Consider the following 18,880-nt stretch of genomic DNA (forward strand, 5'->3'; position numbering starts at 1 on the left):
TAAACGGAGGGGGCAGAGGATTCCATGAGGGTAACACGGGGCACAGGAGATAATTTTGGAGCATGAAAAACGTTAAAAGAGGGTGAGTCTAGGCAGACTTTCATAATGGAAACGTTAGTCCATCCGTTTAGAATGTAAGGTGACAAGACACATTGTAAGGACGGGTGGAGAGAGGACTAAGAAGATGCATATGACACGGAGACTGATGGATGGGTTTCAAAAATAAATGGCAACTACTAACAATGTTTTCTATGGTCAGTTCTACAAATATAGAGTATGAGATTTTATCACCAGGCAGGAAGAGATGATACAAGTCTTTTAGGCAGTTTCTTCCCCTCGTTTTACCCTTAATAGCATTTGTTTACTGAGATGTCTGACACACAATGCCATAGCTAACGACTGGCAGAGTCCAGATGCAGGTGCAGGTATCTTGATTTCTGTGGCTCTGTCCCTAACACTACACAGTCCATAAAAATTAATACGGTCTCTCCTCGAACACCCAGTAGCATTTTACAAGACCCATTTCTGTAATTATCATCCCTGGATGCGTAACTCTCTGCCAAGCCGCTGTGGTCACTGGGGGCAATGACATTGCAGGTTAAAAGCCAGTATCTACAGAACCTGCAGGGACGGAGATTCCGCTAAGTTCTCAAGCCTTCCCTCTCACTCACTTGGGGACAATTTCAGTTTTCTTTGTGCTCTCCAGCTTGCTAAGTATCCAAGGCACCTAACCACAAATGGAAAAGACAGTCGTCTCTAATCAGATGCTCAACCCAACCGACATTCCCAGGCAGCCTTGGAACCATCACAAAGCCCTTCGAGTTCAGAGCCATGCCTTTTGGAAACACAGCATGTAAGGCTCAAAACCCTCACAGTCTCTCAGTTACATCACATGCAAAGCTTTCAGAAGGAATCACAGCAAAGTCAGGCAACAAAAGAAATTTTTTTTAATCAGGCACAAATTATTTATTCCTCCAAACAACCCCAACCACTATTCATCTAAAGAAGAGAGTTCCATGTCTTCTTTTTTTATTTTTACATTTTTTTATTGAGTTACAGTCATTTTACCATGTTGTGTCAAATCCCAGTGTAGAGCACAATTTTTCAGTTATACATGAACATACATATATTCATTGTCACATTTTTTTTCTCTGTGAGCTACCATAAGATCTTGTATATATTTCCCTGTGCTATACAGTATAATCTTGTTTATCTTTTCTGCATATGCCTGTCAGTATCTACAAATTTTGAAATCCCAGTCTGTCCCTTCCCACCCCCGCATCTTTGGCAACCACAAGTTTGTATCTATGAGTCTGTTTCTGTTTTGTATTTATGTTCTTTTTTTTTTTTTTTTTAGATTCCACATATGAGTGATCTCATATGGTATTTTTCTTTCTCTTTCTGGCTTACTTCACTTAAAATGACATTCTCCAGGAACATCCATGTTGCTGCAAATGGTGTTACATTGTCAGTTTTTATGGCTGAATAGTATTCCATTGTATAAATATACCACCTCTTCTTTATCCAAGCATCTGTTGGTAGACATTTAGTCTGTTTCCATGTCTTGGCTATTGTAAATAGTGCTGCTATGAACGTTGGGGTGCAGGTGTCTTTTTGAAGTAGGCTTCCTTCTGGGTATATGCCCAGGAGCAGGATTCCTGGGTCATATGGTAAGTCTATTCCTCATCTTTTGAGGAATCTCCACACTGTTTTCCATAGTGGCTGCACCAAACTGCATTCCCACCAGCAGTGTAGGAGTGTTCCCCTTTCTCCACAGCCTCTCCAGCATTTGTCATTTGTGGGCTTTTGAATGGTGGCCATTCTGGCTGGTGTGAGGTGATACCTCATTGTAGTTTTGATTTGCATTTCTCTGAAAATTAGTGATATTGAGCATTTTTTCATGTGCCTGTTGATCATTTGTATTTCTTCCTTGGAGAATTGCTTGTTTAGGTCTTCTGCCCATTTTTGGATTGGGTTGTTTATTTTTTTCTTATTGAGTCGTATGAGCTGCTTATATATTCTGGAGATCAAACCTTTGCCAGTTTCATTTGCAAAAATTTTCTCCCATTCCGTTGGTTGTCATTTTGCATTACTTATGGTTTCCTTTGCTGTGCAGAAGCTTGTAAGTTGAATCAGGTCCCATTTTTTAATTCTTGCTTTTATTTCTATTGCTTGGGTAGACTGCCCTTGGAGAACATTTTTGAGATGTATGTCAGATAATGTTTTGCCTATATTTTCTTCTAGGAGATTTATTGTATCTTGTCTTATGTTTAAGTTTTTGATCCATATTGAGTTGATTTTTGTGTATGGTGTAAGGGAGTGTTCTAGCTTCATTGATTTACATGCTGCTGTCCTTTTCCTACCACCATTTGCTGAAGGGACTGTCTTTATTCCATTGTATATTTTTGCCTCCTTTGTCGAAGATTAGTTGGCCAAAAGTTTGTGGGTTCATTTCAGGGCTCTCTGTTCTGTTCCATTAGTCTATATGTCTGTTTTTGCACCAATACCATGCTGTCTTGATTACTGTAGCTCTATAGTATTGTCTGAAGTCTGGGAGAGTTATTCCTCCAGCCTCTTTCTTTCTCTTCAGTAATGCTTTGGCAATTCTAAGTCTTTTGTGGCTCCATATAAATTTTATTATGATTTGTTCTAGTTCTGTGAAATTTGTCCTGGGTTATTTGACAGGGATTGCAGTAAATCTGTAGGCTGCCTTGGGCAGTGTGACCATTTTAACAATATTGATTCTTCCAATCCAAGAACATGGGATATCTTTCCATTTTTTTAAGTCTTCTTTAATTTCCTTCACCAATGGTTTATAGCTTTCCATGTATAATTGTTTTACCTCCACTTGCAGTAACATGGATGTCCCTGGAGAAAGTCATCCTAAGTGAAGTAAGCCAGAAAGAGAAAGAAAAATACCATATGAGATTGCTCATATGTGGAATCTAAAAAAACAAACAAACAAAAGAACATAAATACAAAACAGAAACAGACTCATAGACATAGATAAAAACTTGTGGTTGCCAAGGGGGCAGGGGGGTGGGAAGGGACAGACTGGGATTTCAAAATTTGTAGATACTGACAGGCATTTGCAGAATAAATAAACAAGATTATACTGTATAGCACAGGGAAATATATACAAGATCTTGTGGTAGCTCACAGCAAAAAAAAAAAAAAAGTGACAATGAATATATCTATGTTCATGTATAACTGAAAAATTGTGCTCTACACTGAAATTTGACACAACATGGTAAAATGACTATAACTCATTAAAAAATGTAAAAAAAAAATAAAAAAGAGGAGAGTTCCTATTTTTTTTTTGAGAAATTTCCCCATCTACTTAGAAATTCCTTACAGCATGTGCTCCTCTTACTTCCCTCCTCATGCCCTACTGTTTCAGCATTAATTCCACAAGCACTTACTCAGAACCCATCATGTGCCAGACCCTGGAATGTGAGTGGCAATGCAAAGAGAAATAGAGTATTTTCTGCCTTGTGGAAGCTCATCGTTTTTAACAGAAAGTATGGAATGCAAATAGAAAATTAAAACACAACAGGATAAATGCTCGAGCACTAAAGGAGTTCAAGGTGGGAACAGATATCAGCTGCCCTGAGCGAGTCAGAGACACTGCACAGAACCACTGGAGTTTGATGCAGGTCTCAGAGGAAAACGCTTCTCTTGGAAATGCTGGTTTCATGTTGATAGTAGGTACCATTTAGGGTGCGTGCCAGCTCTTGCTTGCTTCTTGGAGACTCCATCTCATCCACGTTCCTGGAGAATAGCCGACCCCGACCCCATCCCCATCCCAGTCACAGGTGCCTGAGCCACTGGACCAGATAAACAGGAGACAAAGAGACAGAGAGGAGGAGGGAGCTGGGCTGGGGCTGGAGGACCGCCAGTCCTTCCCTCCCCTGGGTGGGAGCAGTCCTGAAAAGGTATGACAACTAAGTCATTTTTTTGTCTTTTTTCAAGTCCTCAGTAGATTGGATGGTGCCCATCCACGTTGCAGAGAGCCATCTGCTTTACTCATTTCTCATAGCAATCTCTCCCCAAAATGCCCTCACAGACACACCCATAAATAATGTTTAATCAGATGTCTGGGGACCCTATGGCCCAGTCAAGTTGGTGCATAAAGTTAACTATCACAAACAACTCTAATCGCTACTGAAACTAATGGTGAACAATTCCAATTCTCACGTGTAGATCTGGGACTCACATCACACGTGTCTTCCCAGGAGAGTAAGATCAGAAAGCCCAGAGGTAATTATAATGACCACAAATACTCATAAAAACAACAACAATAGTGGTTAACCTTAATAGTGAGTATTAAGTACTCACTGTGGGCCAGAGACCATGCTCTGAGATTTTATGTCTTCTCATTTCTGTTCACATCAGTTTTGAAAGCAGGTTTATGACATGTTTTATACACCAGGACGCTGAAGCTTGGAGTGTTTAGTAAATGACGGGGGTGGGATTCGAACTCATGGCACCAACATTCTTTTGAAGAAAGTGCCCCCCCCCCCTTTCAGGTGGAAAAGTGAGAAAGAACTATGTCGCAGCAAACTCAACATTTGCTACATTTTAACTGAACTGACTTAAACTGGGAGGAAAAACTATTAGGAAATGTCCCCTCTCAAACTGCGATGTTCTTGTCAAGACTGTTGACTGAAGAGGACAAGTCGTCTCAAGGCTGTAGGCACAGGAGCGTGGGGTCGCCGGGACCAGCTGTCCTCCCTTCGCTGTCCTTCCTCCAGCGGAAGAGCCTGGCAGAACATCCTGTCAGCCAGACACTTCCAAAAGGCCCAACATTTTAGGGCCAGCAACAATCCAAACTCGAGCTGGCTGGGAACTCCCCAGCTGACCTTGAAATAGAAGTGTTGCTGGGAGGAAGTTTGCTCCATATGGTTCTAACTCCTAGCGGATTTGCTCATCAATTGAAGCTCGAAGGGCAAAGGGACGGCCAAGTCTTGAGACAACAGCTGAGGAATTGTTTTAAGTCTGTTTCTCACCAACTGGGAGTCCAGGTTTACCAGTAGGGGATTCCAGTTCACCTATAGCCAACTCAAGGGAACAAATCGTGTCCCCCTGGGACATTTCTAACTATGGTTTTATTTATTCCAGTGGGCAGAGGAGGGCTTTGCTTTGCCTTTTCCTTTTTACATTTGAAAGATCTCCCACTTACTGAGTGCCAACTATGTGCCAATCATGTTTTAAAAAATAACCTCATTTTGTGGTACTCAAAGGCAGCACATGGAAAAACAAAACCCTGAAAAATGCCGAAAAGAGAAAAGAAGCAAATCCTACCATCCAGAGATAACCATCGGATATCTGCTTTCAAAATGTTCTGTTCATACCACTACCTTCTTTTAAAGAAATGCTAGCTATAGGTCGATAATTTCCAAATATCAACTTTGTCTTCGTGACCGACTATTCATTCCTTCAAAAAGATCCACAAGGTGGGAATGGGGAAGAGATCAGCACAGGTGTTTTGGAAGAGAAAGGTAAGTGGCGCATTTCCACCAGGGGCATCTCTTTTATGTTCTATACCATAATGATCAGCAAGAACTGTGGTGCAAACCATCTTCACTATCACACTCCGGGTCATTAAAAGCATTCTATTTTATATTTGTGTATATGTGCGAATCGAGGAAATGGCATTGAAGAGCTGCTGTAGCCCTTTGTCCACTTACAGTGTAACTTCTTTGCCACAAGAGCTTGCCCATCAAAGCACAGTGAAGTAATTTACAAGGGATGTGCCATCTCAGTAAGCTTCCCCTGGAATTGTTTCCTTACCGAGGTCCCAGTAGTCACTCCATCAGTGGCATCCGTTGCATAATTTCCCCAGGAAACATTATACTTGTTAAAAAGTCATTTAATCCTGAAAATACATTGTCTTTGGAATATTCTTCTTCCGTGACTCACAAGAAATATTTCTTCATGTATTTCATTATTAAAACAGAATCAAGAAAATTCTATAATTTATGACTATGTAACATAGCAAATTTCCTAAAGTGTGTGATTTATTTTAATGCTTGTTTCCTAAAATCTTTGGCAATACTCCTTCATGTGTTTTACACCAGTGTCTTCTGTCAAATACACGTATTGTAGTTTGTCACTTATTTTTTAATCAATATTTTAGCTATTTTTACTACTTCAGGAGAAACAAGGGCATATGACCCTTTGCCTTTATCTATCAACTTCAAAAAAAAATCCTCAAAAGAAGATGCTAAATACTTAGAAGCATGCTTAGTAAAATTCTGTAATGTCTCAGATTGAATATTGCATGACTTAAACATCACTGAGAAAACTATAAAGTTTTGTCTTCATATCTGGGATTAACAAAAATTTTTAAATGCCTTGATAATGATGATAACTTCATATTAATTAGCTAATACTAAAATCATAATTTAAAACTAGGACAAGATTCATCATTAAAATGGTGTAGGTAATAATGAAGTTTATCGTTAATAATAGTTCAAGTAATCTTCTTGCAAGTCACTATTTTTAGCAATGTGACTTGAAAAAAGAGCCTAGCCAGGACTAAGAAGAGTCAGTTCTGCTGTTTTGTTACTCACGTATGCTAACATTACTAGTATTATATATAATCCACATGTTCTTTGCAGGAATATTTCAAATCCATTCACCACCTTAGGAAGATTGGTTTACATAGAACCTAATGTCATAATCCACATCTCCAGTTAATCAAGTGTGTACAAACCGCAGTATGTTGCCAAATGCTGGAAGTGAATGATCTGGTGTAAGTACCTCCATCAACCCTCTGGCTGTAGAACTGTTTCCCTTATTTACAGGAGGTGACAATGACGGTCTGACATACAGCACAAATGAGGGCACAAGTGTCGTTGTATAGGAAATATTAATAAATCTTAATTTCTTTATTTTCAAGTATTTTAATAGACTTTATCCTTATGACAGGTTTAGATTTACTTAAAAATTGAGAAGACAATACAGAGAATTCTGAGAATTCTCATCTACTCCACACCTGGTTATTAACATTGTACACAAGCATGGTACATTTGTTACGATTAATGGACCAATATTAATGTATTGTTATTGACTAGCTTAATTTCTTTTTAAATTTTTAAACAAGCTAAATAGAAAAAAGTTCCAATATCTCTTGCCTGTGTCCCAGTGGATTTTCTTGGTTACAGCCGATGTAATACACAGAAACTACAGCTCCCAGAATGCACCGCTACCAAGCCCCTTCTCACTTCTTACCTGTGGTGGGTGCATCACTCCAATCTCTCTTGCCTCCCTTACTATTTCCTTGCATCCTCCTCCATTCCTCTCCAATGGTTTCTGGGATTTTCCACTTTTTGCCTGCTGGATGTAGAAAGATAGTGGGTTAGGGACAGGTGGAGATGAGAAAAAAAAAACCGTGGGTGACTCCCAGAGAAGCTTACATGGGGTAAAGAAGGACATTTTCTCAATGTTTTGGTTGGTCGGAGCCTGGGTCGCTGGGGGTCCAGACCATCTTCATCTCCGTGTTTGCAGGTGTCTTCTAATTTGTGAGCCAGCCCTTCGTGTGCCGTGACATAAAGCACGATGGGCTATTCTCAGCCCTGCTCCATGTGCTTTTTAATTAGCATCACTTCTTCCAAGATTTTGGAATCGAGTCGCCAGTCTCGGTTTGTAGCTGGCTTTTCTGTGACTTTGTGGGCTGTCGATGAGAAGTTGGGTAAGGCTGCATGGAGGCTGTTAGCCAGGCATCGTTTAGAACCAGAAGTCTCTGGCTTACCATGCAGATTCTCCAAATAGCTTTATTGGGGATTGTGAAAGCATAATGAGATGGAGGATCTGGATGGCTGACAATAGGAGTTTGCCAAATTAAATGTGTTATAAGAAACAAAGCAGGCTCAGTAGACAAGCGGGCATGGCACAAAATGCATACTTTACTCATCGGGGGAAAGTTACTTTGTTTAGCTTGAGGCCACAAGAGAAAATACACCTCGGAGAAACCGAGGGACAACTCAGTAAGAGGGAGCGAGTGGGAGCTGCTTGTAGATTTGGGTCTATTCTGGGTGATCTTCAGGAGGGTTTAAAGTAGCAAGGGGTCAGTTCTGGAATAGGCATTTTCTACAAGTTGGGCAAAATGGTGATGGACGTCTTAATAGCCATTATCTTGGAGGCAAGAGGATTAGAACGAGTTGCCACTGATAAAGAAATAGTAGGAACACACATTCCATGGTGCTTTAGGAAACGCTGAGTCAAGGCAAGAATAAGTATTTTGGGGCACATTTTCAGCTCAAATAACAATGAAGATTTTTTTACTTTAAGAAACAAACAGAAGCAGTAGTCACTGCACATGTTTGAAGAAGGGGTTGTTCATCTTGTGGTTGCAGAATGACCTTTTCTCGACTTGTTTCAGCGATGGTCCTCAGTGGCTTTGTCTGAGCACTGCTTATCTTCTGTGAGCTAGTCTGTGTTCTGCTGTCAGCATCGCAGCCTGGCTTCCAGCTGCCAGCACCATTTTTTCACTTTCTTACATTTTATCTCTTTGCTCCATTCAACAAGCCTATGATGTAGGTACTGTTTGAATCACTGCGTATTACAGATGTGGAAGCTGAAGTAAAAGGTTAAACAGCTTGTCCAACGCCATGCCACTTGCTTACGCTGTTAACCACTGCTCTTCCAGAATCTGGGTTGGGGGTGGAATTACACTGTTGCTTTTCCAGGTTTACCAGACAGAGATGAGTTTGGCACAAGTGCAACTACTGAATGTTCTCAATTGAAAATGGGTTCATTTGCTGTATCATCATAGAATCATCTGAGTGGTAAGAGCTGGAAACCTGGGCCAGAAAAGGACAATTGTATATGTATATACATATATGACTCCTGTTAGCTTTGAGTAACTATCAATCACCACTCTGCTGCCTACTAGCTTTGAGGAAGCTATGCTGTAGATCAAAACTTAGAGTGAGTCCCAAAAGATCTGGCAACAGGTGCCAAGCAAAGGAGTTGTTTTTTAATAAGAGAGATGTTCCCACTGTCTGAGAGGATGGATAAGGTGCTCACCCTGTTAGGTCATTTCCTGAGCTACCAGGGGAGACCACTTTGTGGCCTAAGGGCATTCAACAGGGACAAGGTAAGAGATTCTAAGGAAGCAAGTTAGACATACTTAAAGTCAGTTATCTTGAAGGTAGTTATCTCCAGCTCAGAAATACTTATGTGGGCAACATAACTACACACCTGATGTGTTTGTGTGTGTCTACTCTTCCAACCCACAAAATCTTTCTGTTGTATCTGCAAGTAGGTGCTGCTCTTTTCTGCTTACAGACTTGGCCGTGGATCTCCAAACGGAAAGGCAGATGACATGTCCTTGTTCTTTCATTGTGTTTTATCATGGATCCTGAATACATGTGATTTGGGGTGGGGAAGAAATGTATTGGTTCAAATTTCTCAACTTGAAGATGTTTTCTTTGTGAAGATGAAGTGAGGTACTGGGACGACAATTAGGTTAATCAGAAAAAAACATCAAAATGCTTATTTTAAGAAATGCATGTATGTGTTCTATATCTTGATTACAGTGGTGGTTACATGACTGTGTGTTTTTCAAAACTCTTTGAACTCTACACCAAAATGGGTAAATTTGGCTGTAGGTAAATTATACCTCAATAAACCTATCTTTTAAAAGCAGCATATTAGAGGGCAGAATGGGGCAGTCATTCTGATGCTCAGGAATTGCTGGGCAATGACCCTGCTCTTTGTTTCATTTCGCATCTCTAGGTATGGACTGAAATGGGATGCCTTAGCACAGGAGCGCCCTGGGGGCAGGGGCTTTTCTGCACACCCAGCGGGGAGTCGCTGGTGATGCTGCAACCTACAAGTGGAGTGTACCGTGGTTGGGCTGTGCCCTGGAAAAGCAGCTGCAAATCTCTTTAGTGAGACAGGCTCTTTCCATAAAGGGACGGGATGAATCCTACAAAACATGAGGAGAGGAACTGCTGATCGTTGATAGAAAGAATAGAGTCGGGGTCAGTTACTCCACCTGCAGGACACGAGGAAGGGATGGGAGAGGGCAACTCAAGACACTGGATGAAACACTGCCCTAAAAACATCCCCAATAAAACCATTAAGCAACAAGAACAGTGCGGTCTCCATTATTTACCATTCTTCTGGAAATTCTACACTTTACAGCGTGGAGACAAATATATAAGAAGAAAAAATTCTTTGATGGCAGAAGGCAACATTCATTAGGTGTGAGTAACAATACTGTTAACCCAGAACTTCCCCAAAAGTCTACTGAAAAGTTATACAAAGAAAATAAAACTTTAATAGCTTGAAATGACAAAATATGCACACAAAAAAGTTTTCTAATATAATATCTACCGGTTGGAAAATATAAAGAAGAAAGCATTCACAATGGCAGTAATAAATATGAAGTAACCAAGAGTAGATTGAACAAGGAATATGCTTTATCAGCGTGAAATAATGTGTGTGTGTGTGTGTGTGAGAGAGAGAGAGAGATCATACCCCTGCATTGGAGGATTCAGCTTTAAAATATAAGAATTCTTTCCAAATTAATTTATAAATTGAATACATTTCTAATTAAGTTCTCAAGGAGTTTTTAATTTTCTAATTAAGAATGAGTAAGAATAACCCAGAAAACATCAGGGAGAAAAAAAAGAATAATGAAAGAGAATTTGCACTGAGATGTATAAACATATTTTAAATCAATAATAATTAAAACAATGGGTTTCTGGCATCTGAATAGACAAAGAAATCAAAGAAACAGAAAAGAAAACTTGGGAACAGATCTAAACATATAGAAGAACTTAGTGCATGATAAGGTTGGATTTCAGATCAGTATCATAAAGACGAACTACTAAATAAACAGTCCCCAGCGTGGCAGGTGCTTCTCCACGTCAGTGTAATTTAAACAGCCCCCAAACAGGATATTCAAAATCATGCCCTTGAAGTCCTTCAGGACACTTCCCATAAGCACTACTGTGACTTTGAACTGAAACAAAGATCAAGCCAGGTCTGTTGCCATCGTCATCCTTTTGGACAAGTCCTTTATCAACTGATTCCAGAACACACACACACACATGTACGTATTTCGCTCCCCCTTCTCAGAATCCCATAGTCAGATATCTGTGTTTACAGCCAGGTCCCTGAGAGCACTGCCTCTCCTCTCAGGCTCACTCACCCTCATCTGCCTGTCTGGAGGGGTAACACATCCATCAGACATAAAATGTCTAATGATCAAAATGACTAATGGTCAATTTGCCTAAAATTTTGTATTCAAATTTAGTAATTTTGAGCCATTTTTAGAAGCACCTCTGAATTGATTTGGGACTTCTAATAATTGTCACCTAATTTCTTGAAAGATGGGATTCCTGTTGTCCTTTTGGGGCAGCCTTTTTTCTCTTATATAGTTTTAAGGACATTTTTTGCTTCTCTAAAGTTTCTTTTCCCCAAATGTTAGGTTCCTGGCAGTAAATTCCTAGCAAACCTGAGGAATTTCACACAGTATTGATCAAATTCATCCTTTTTACTCCCCTTGCCTTATCCTTGCAGACCTGTTTTTTTCCACTGTGCGCACCTGTGTACTCCATGTATTTATTAACCAAATTAGCATATACTCCTAATTTACTCTATTTATGAGAGCTGACATTTTGACAAGACTGAAGATGTGAGCTGGATGATTCATAACTGTTCTGAACAGCATGATATATTTTTCAAGACCTATGGTTGATAAAAATAATAAGTAGATTCTGAAATGCAAAATATCATGACTAAATGTATTTCTAGAAAAATCTAGAATGTCCTTCCCCTTCTCCTATGTCATCTCAGACATATGAAATCCTTTGTAAATCTCCAGGAGGTCCCACTTTTCCTTACCGAATCATCTTTGGCTCAGATTCTCACTTCTTTGGCCTTCTTTTTACATCTAGCTATAGTTTCTACAATTGTTTCTAAAATGTTCACACATGCTCTGGTTGTTTTTGCATGTTTCCCTTATATATTTATTTACTTTTCCAGGTCTTCAATTATTTGTGTGCTTTTCTTCTGATTCTATTGTATTTGCTACAGCACAAAGCACTGCTGTTTCAACAAAGGGCCTGGTTAATTTTTGTTGAGTGTAAGTGTTGTTTTTAGAAAGACTCCCAAGTTTACTTTCTTTTAAAATGAAAACTTGAATGTTCCAGATGAATTTATATTTATATTTTTATTTTTCACAATATAAGATGCTTCTTATATTAAGAAAGGAAGACAGTTATAGTCTTCTGCTATCTAAATTTCCCTGTGAAATGTCAAATTTTCTTCGGGGCATCAGTGTTAGATGATTATTTTAAAAAGTCACAAAGCATAGTGATTGTCGAAGGCTGGAAAGCAGTGCCAGTGTGTAAATGAGCTCATTCATGTCACTAATATGACTTTAGTCTTGGAATTGCAGAGTGCCAGAACCTTGACAGACACCCCCAATCCAATCAGATGTCATTTAAATACCAGTGCTGTGGTCCTGCAAGAGAGGGAGAATCGGTAAAGAACTGAGAATGGAGCCATACATAGATTGGTTGAAAGAAATCTAGCAGTCAAGTAGCTGGGCTGGCAGTTCAGAATTTCACCAGCTCTGATCTAGAGGTAAAGGTTAATTAGGCAAGAGCTTATCTTGAATTTTGAGGACACCAGTTGTGAAATCAATCCTATTTACAGGCTATGGGGTTGGTGTCCCCAGATGCCCCAAAGCTAATAAAGGAATTTAGACTAGACACTTGGACAATGGGGGAAGTGTTCTAAGCATTTGTAACTTCACATCTCAGGAATGGATCAAAATCTTTGGTTACTATACAACATCACTTGGCTAAGGTTACTCCAGATTTACTTGGGAAGGTGGTCCAGAGTTGCTCTGATGGTCCAAACAGCCCTTATGCGCAAGCTCAGTATATAAGCTTAGCACACAGCCACCCACGAAGATTTAGAATTGACGACTGAGATGATGAAATAAGTCAAATTGGTAGAATTATTACATTTGATGTTAGTGTAACTTTAATAATCATTTGGATGTGAATTTGGCATAGTATTAACCTTTGGGCTTAATTTTTAAAGTGTTTTGAGTGTGTTAGTTTTCTATTGCTGGCTCAACAAATTACAATAAATTTAGTTGCTTAAAAGAACAGGGATCTATTATCTCACAGTTTATGTAGGTCAGAAGACCCACACTCGTCTCATCCAGCTGAAGCAAGGTGCCAGCAGTGGAGAAGCTGAGCAACAATCTGCTTCAGGCTCATTCAGGTCATCACCAGAATTCAGCTACAGGCTTTGGTGGGGCTAATTTCGCAAGCCAGTGGCATACAGGATAATAACGTCTCTTAATCAGCCAAGAAGGAAATCACATAGTCCAGACCAATGACTGATTACTCGCGCTGTCGTTCCAGGCAAGGGGAGATGAGAGGAATAAAGCCCACATTTAGGTGAGGCGTCCTCTAGGAGGAGGTGGTACTCAGGAGGGATGGCTCAGCCAGCTGAGGGGCTAACAGCTGCCAGTACAAAAGTAAAAGTCCCTTGTTCCTAGAGCATGTTGCTAGGAAACGACAGTGCTGGGTTGACAGGCAAGATGTTCTTCTCCAGCCACTGCACGGTTTTCACCACTGCCATGGGGGAGCCAATGCCCCAAGATCTCCGGAGAGCTATTTAGACCAGCAAAGGGTAGCCTTGTCCAGATGGAAACTCTTGGATGGTCCTCAGTGTCCCCTTGCCATTCTTGCTTCTTTGTATGTTCTTACTGGTGAGCCCCCAGTGGGCACCCTCGGCAGCTGAGCTGCGAAGAACTTATCGGCAACCACAGACGTGCACGATGACATCCCGAGACCCAAGTTCACTTTTACGTTGAAACAATAACTTCGCTCTTGAAAACTACTTCACTTGTAACAAAACAACTATGTTTTTGTCATAAATGAGTGGATTTGAAATCACATCAAACCACTACGCAGCTTTTCTGCTGCATTGCTCTGATTCCAGCTGGAGATTTCTCTCTCTTCATGGGTTCTGGTGATTAGATTGGGCTCACGCAGATAATCCAAGATAACTTTCCCATTTTTAAGGCCCATAACCTTCATCACATCTGCAAAGTCCCTTCACCATGAAACATCAGATGTTCACAGGCTTCAAGGATCAGGATGTGGAACATCTTTGGGGGGCCATTATTCAGCCTACCACGTTGAGTAATTAGTTTAACTGGGACGTATAAGAGTATTTTATGAAGTCTATACACAGCATTGGAATAGTTAAGAGGAATTAAGTAGTCTCATAAATTTAACTAGCTAGATTTACAAGTGATATTTAAATAAACGCTTGCCAACTTTTTAAGGTCATAGAACATAGAGAATTATCATATTTGCACAGTAGCCTGTGATATTGTGATTTATAGTAAATATACATTTTGGTCTTCAGCCATTGTTCCTGGCTTACAGTTCCCAAAACCCTTGGAACTTCCTAAGCAGTAAGAGCAATGGGAGCTTTTGTTATAATATTTGCTTTTTTCTTGTCCTGAAACTGCTTCAGAGCCTTCAAGGTGAAATGAGTGTCTTATTATTCATGACAAGCCGCTTTCAACCACAGCTGAGTTTATGTTAATGAGGTGGAGTTTGGAAATCCCCTCAAGTTGGAGGGATGGTTGCCAGGGGAACCAACCATGTAACTAGAGGGTTGGAACTTTCAGTTCCACCCCTGACTTCCGCTGGAGGTTGGATCAATCCCCAATGGTCAATGATTTAATCAGTCATGCCTATATAATGGAGTTTCCATAAAAATCCCAAAGGAGAAGGTTCAGAGAGCTTCCAGGTTGTTGAACTAGAATGCATTCACATGTCGGACCCCAGACTCCATGGGGACAGAAGTTCCTGCATTCAGAATCTCACCCTGTGTATCTCTTCTTCTGGCTGTTTATTCGTATCCTTGAATATCATTTGTAGTAAACCAGTAGTCTAGAGAGTAAACTGGTTCCCTGAGTTCTGGGACCTCTCTAGCAATTTATTCAAACCCAAGATGGGGTCTTGGGAACCTCTGACTTATAGTTGCTTGGTCAGAAACACAATAACAACCTGGACTTGTGATTGTTGTCTGAAGTGGGGCAGTCTTGGGAGACTGAGCCCTTAACCTATGCGATCTAATACTAACCCCAGGTAGATGGTGTCAGAATTGAGTTAAATGTGTGAGACACCTTGTCAGTGTCCATGGAGAACTGAGTGAATTGCTTGGTGGTGTGGGAAAAAACTCACAACGGAAGACCCCTAGCCAAGCAAATCCCCTTTGGCGTGTGGCTGTGGTTGTCCTCATTTCAGCTCTTGCTGATAAATTTTACTTCACAATATTTATTTTAGAGATGAGGAAACTGAAACTTAGAAATTTGCCCAAGATTATATTCAAGATTACATTCAGTAAGTAATGAAGGTAAAATTTAATTCCAGAGCTTAAACCCTTTATACAACTACACCTCAGGTGGGTAGAACGATGTAGATCTGTAAGACTGAAAATATAGGTGAGAGCCTAGCCCAAGGGTCACATGAAATGTGGAATAAAATGGAGTCACTTATGTCAAGGGGTGTTAAAATGGAGCTCGGAGGACATTAAGGAGTGGACCTTTCATGGGTCCTTTGAACTGGGCTGAACCTCAAGTGTTCCAAGGACTCTGCAAGAACACCTGCAACTTGACACAGCAACAGATTTTTCTTTTCACCTCTCTAGGGCTAGCATCAGCATCAATCATATTTAGCCCAGACTAGCTTCTGCTTCCATCTCCAATTAAAATTCCTCCTAATGCAAACCTCCCTTCTTTGCCTTTAAAACCCCTGACTTTTACTCCCCAGCAGGACACTGTTTGGGTTGCTACCCGAATCTGTGTGCCCTGAGTTGCAATTCTTTGATGCCAAATAAATGCTTTCTGCTTGGTTACTGCCTCCTAGGCTTATTTAGGTTGACAGCCTTGACTGTCAGGCTAAGATTTGAACCTTAATTCTCTAGTCTAAGGAATAAGGAGCCATTGAAAGTCTCTAAAGAAGGTAACTATAGGACATCTGTGTTTTCAGCTGTTCTTAGATTTTTAAAAAATATCTGAAAAAGCTTCAATATTTTTCTAGGAAGATCTTGTTTTAATTTCTGTGACCTCTTAAGAAGAGAAGAGATGGTGTCAATGTGGAAGGGGAAAATAAAATTCCTGAGAAGGAGATGGAGCCCATCTCAAAAATGACAGAAAAGGCCATTCCAGCATCTGGTCTCATCAAAACTCAGATTTCTTGATTGTCTCGTTGGAGATCTCGAGCCTACACCTGTCACAATTGTGAGAAGTATGGTCCATTGGTATTCAGAATAACAGAAGCAGCTTGGTGTAGGCTTGGTACTCAACTAATATTTGCTCTATTGAAATGAAATAGTGCCAGCTTCTCAATGATCAAAGACTTGATTCAGCCTCAATCAGTGAGGTTTAAAGGAAAAGTGCTTCCACATCTTGGCTATCATCAGTAATGCTACCATAAACATTGGGGTGCTTATATCTTTTCAAATTAGTGTTTTCATTTTCTTTGGACATATACCCATAAGTGGAGTTGCTCAATCACATGGTATTTCCAGTTTTAAATTTTTTGAGGCGAGAAGCCAGATTTCAACAATGAAGGTCATGGTGTTCGAGAAACAGATCCAGTTATCTCGATCAGAAAAATTAACTTTGCAAAGGATATTTTACAGTAGTTTACAGTTGGGTTATGTTCTCTTGCTGCTCCCCTTGCCTAAATGCTCTGAAACTTTTTTCACCTCATCCTGACTTAAATATCACTCTTTAGTCCCAAAATAACATATCAATCCCTTCTCTCCTAAATGTGACTGGCATTGAGCATCTATGCCAGAAACTGAGCAACAATTATCTCTTGTAGAAAACATTATGGTCCTACATTGTTACGTTAGAGTAATTCCATGACTGTTGGTTCTGTGTGTAGGTTATAACTTCTCCATTTCATTGGAAGCTTCTTAATGGCAGTAGGGAAATAGCAGATAAGTTATTGCATTCTACAACTCCTGACCCATAAAAGATATTCTGAAAACATTGTTAAATTTAACTGAATGCGGATGGAGAACTATCTAGAGACCATCTTTTTGGTGGCCTAAGATGTTTCTCATCCACATTTTGTCCATTACGAATATTTTCAAATCATCGGCCAAATGTTACTTGACCCCAGAGGGTCACTGAATAGAAAGGGATAAAAGCAATCAGCTTTGGGGGATCAGGGATGGAGTAGGGTGAGAGGAGGAGGGGAATGAGCTCTCAATTAAGTTGAATCTAAAGGTTCAAGCATGTTTAATAATGTTGTTTTCCCTGACCTTCCACATTGTTCTCAATTGCAAAGTTTCCCCATCTCAGCCCAGCAATTTAACTAGCAATCTCTTAAACTATTTGGCCTGTGATCAAATGAGGACACAGATCATTGAGAAGAGAAGACTTTAAGGATATTTATTCCTTGGATGGATAAATTATTTTCCACAAGCATCTAGCAAAGTGGTGGTGAAACGATCTCCTGCTTTGTTAAGCATTTGCTAACAAGCTCAAAGCCGAAAGCACAGTGCTTGGTATAATTTTGCTTATCTGTCCTTTGAATCATCAGGACAAAGCAATTTAGAAGAGAGACTGCTCCCCATCCTACCTTGGAGTTCCCAAATATCTAAGCAACCTTCAAAGGTAGTAATGCACATCTTTGAACTATTTTTAATATTTTAGGAAAACATAATGGATGAGACCCATGAAAAGGGAACACCTTAGAGATACTAATTCCATGGCTATTACAGCTGAAGCCACCTCTGTCCTCTTCTTAGTGCTAGAACTGGTCTTCGGAGCTTAGGAACCATGATTTAAGCTTGATTAAGAAGAAATATGACAAGGTGCCCATGCGTAGATGACACTTTTTAACAAGCTGATTAAAAGCTTGGAATTATTTTAATTTTCTTTAAAGCCTAATGGAAACAGTACCTCTATTGGCAATATGACACTAGACTCTAACTCCAACAGTGAGGTTTTGTTGTTTCAGCAGGAATCACTATCTCCAGACAATCAGAAATTCTCTGTTCTAAATATCTTCTTATAAATATTTTATATTAAAAAGCTATATTTTTATACTTCTTGATATATACGCAAGATGAAATAATGTATACACAATACACATACATGCATATACACACACATATATGCATACATGTATATGAACATACACACATGTATACACATATATGCACATACATGCATACACACATATTTTAGAAGACATGAAAAAAGCTATATTTTTAAATTTTTAAAAATTGCTTAATATAAAACACACAGTCCATTTTGTCAATCAGATCTTTCAAAATAATTGGACCAAAAGAAGAATATATGATGAGAAGGACTCTTATGTGGTGAAAAGTTTGGAAGTGAATGTAGAGAATGTGCTTGGCATATAGTCAAGATTCAATTCATGTTTGTTAAATGAATGCTGGAGGGACCAAACTCTTCATTAGAAGATTAAAATAATGAAGTTCTGTACGTTAACTGATTCACAATCATACAACTGGCAGGAGGCAGAGAAAGTCTCAAAACCAGGTCTTCTATCTTCAACAAAACACAGTGGATCATTCTGCAAAGAAACTAGGAAGAGAAGAGACTTATCTCTAATTTAGTTCAACTTAACACAGAAACACAACTCAGTAGCCTGCTTTGTTCTTCAGTAACAGAATGGCAAATACAATCAGTTTTTCTTTTCTTTTTTTTTTTTTTTGACTTGAGGGGATATCTTTGATAGGAAGTGAAACTTCTTACCAAAGCTGAAGCCATCTGAGGGGCCATTCCACTAGAGGGATTCCAAATAATAATAGTAGATATCTTAGTCCATTTGGGCTG

At 39.7% G+C, this 18,880-nt stretch overlaps 1 long non-coding RNA gene across 1 annotated transcript; it reads right to left on the minus strand.

Moving 5' to 3' along the window:
• Positions 1-1,917: 1,917 nt before the first annotated feature.
• On the minus strand, positions 1,918-7,697 carry LOC105102293 (uncharacterized). Its single transcript, XR_838369.3, has 3 exons — positions 7,422-7,697; positions 7,237-7,341; positions 1,918-2,883 (listed from the first exon to the last, which is right to left on the minus strand). It is a non-coding gene; the product is annotated as an uncharacterized LOC105102293 (long non-coding RNA).
• Positions 7,698-18,880: the final 11,183 nt, after the last annotated feature.

The sequence above is a fragment of the Camelus dromedarius genome, chromosome 36 (genome assembly GCF_036321535.1).
Source record: "Camelus dromedarius isolate mCamDro1 chromosome 36, mCamDro1.pat, whole genome shotgun sequence".
Taxonomy (NCBI): Eukaryota; Metazoa; Chordata; class Mammalia; order Artiodactyla; family Camelidae; genus Camelus; species Camelus dromedarius.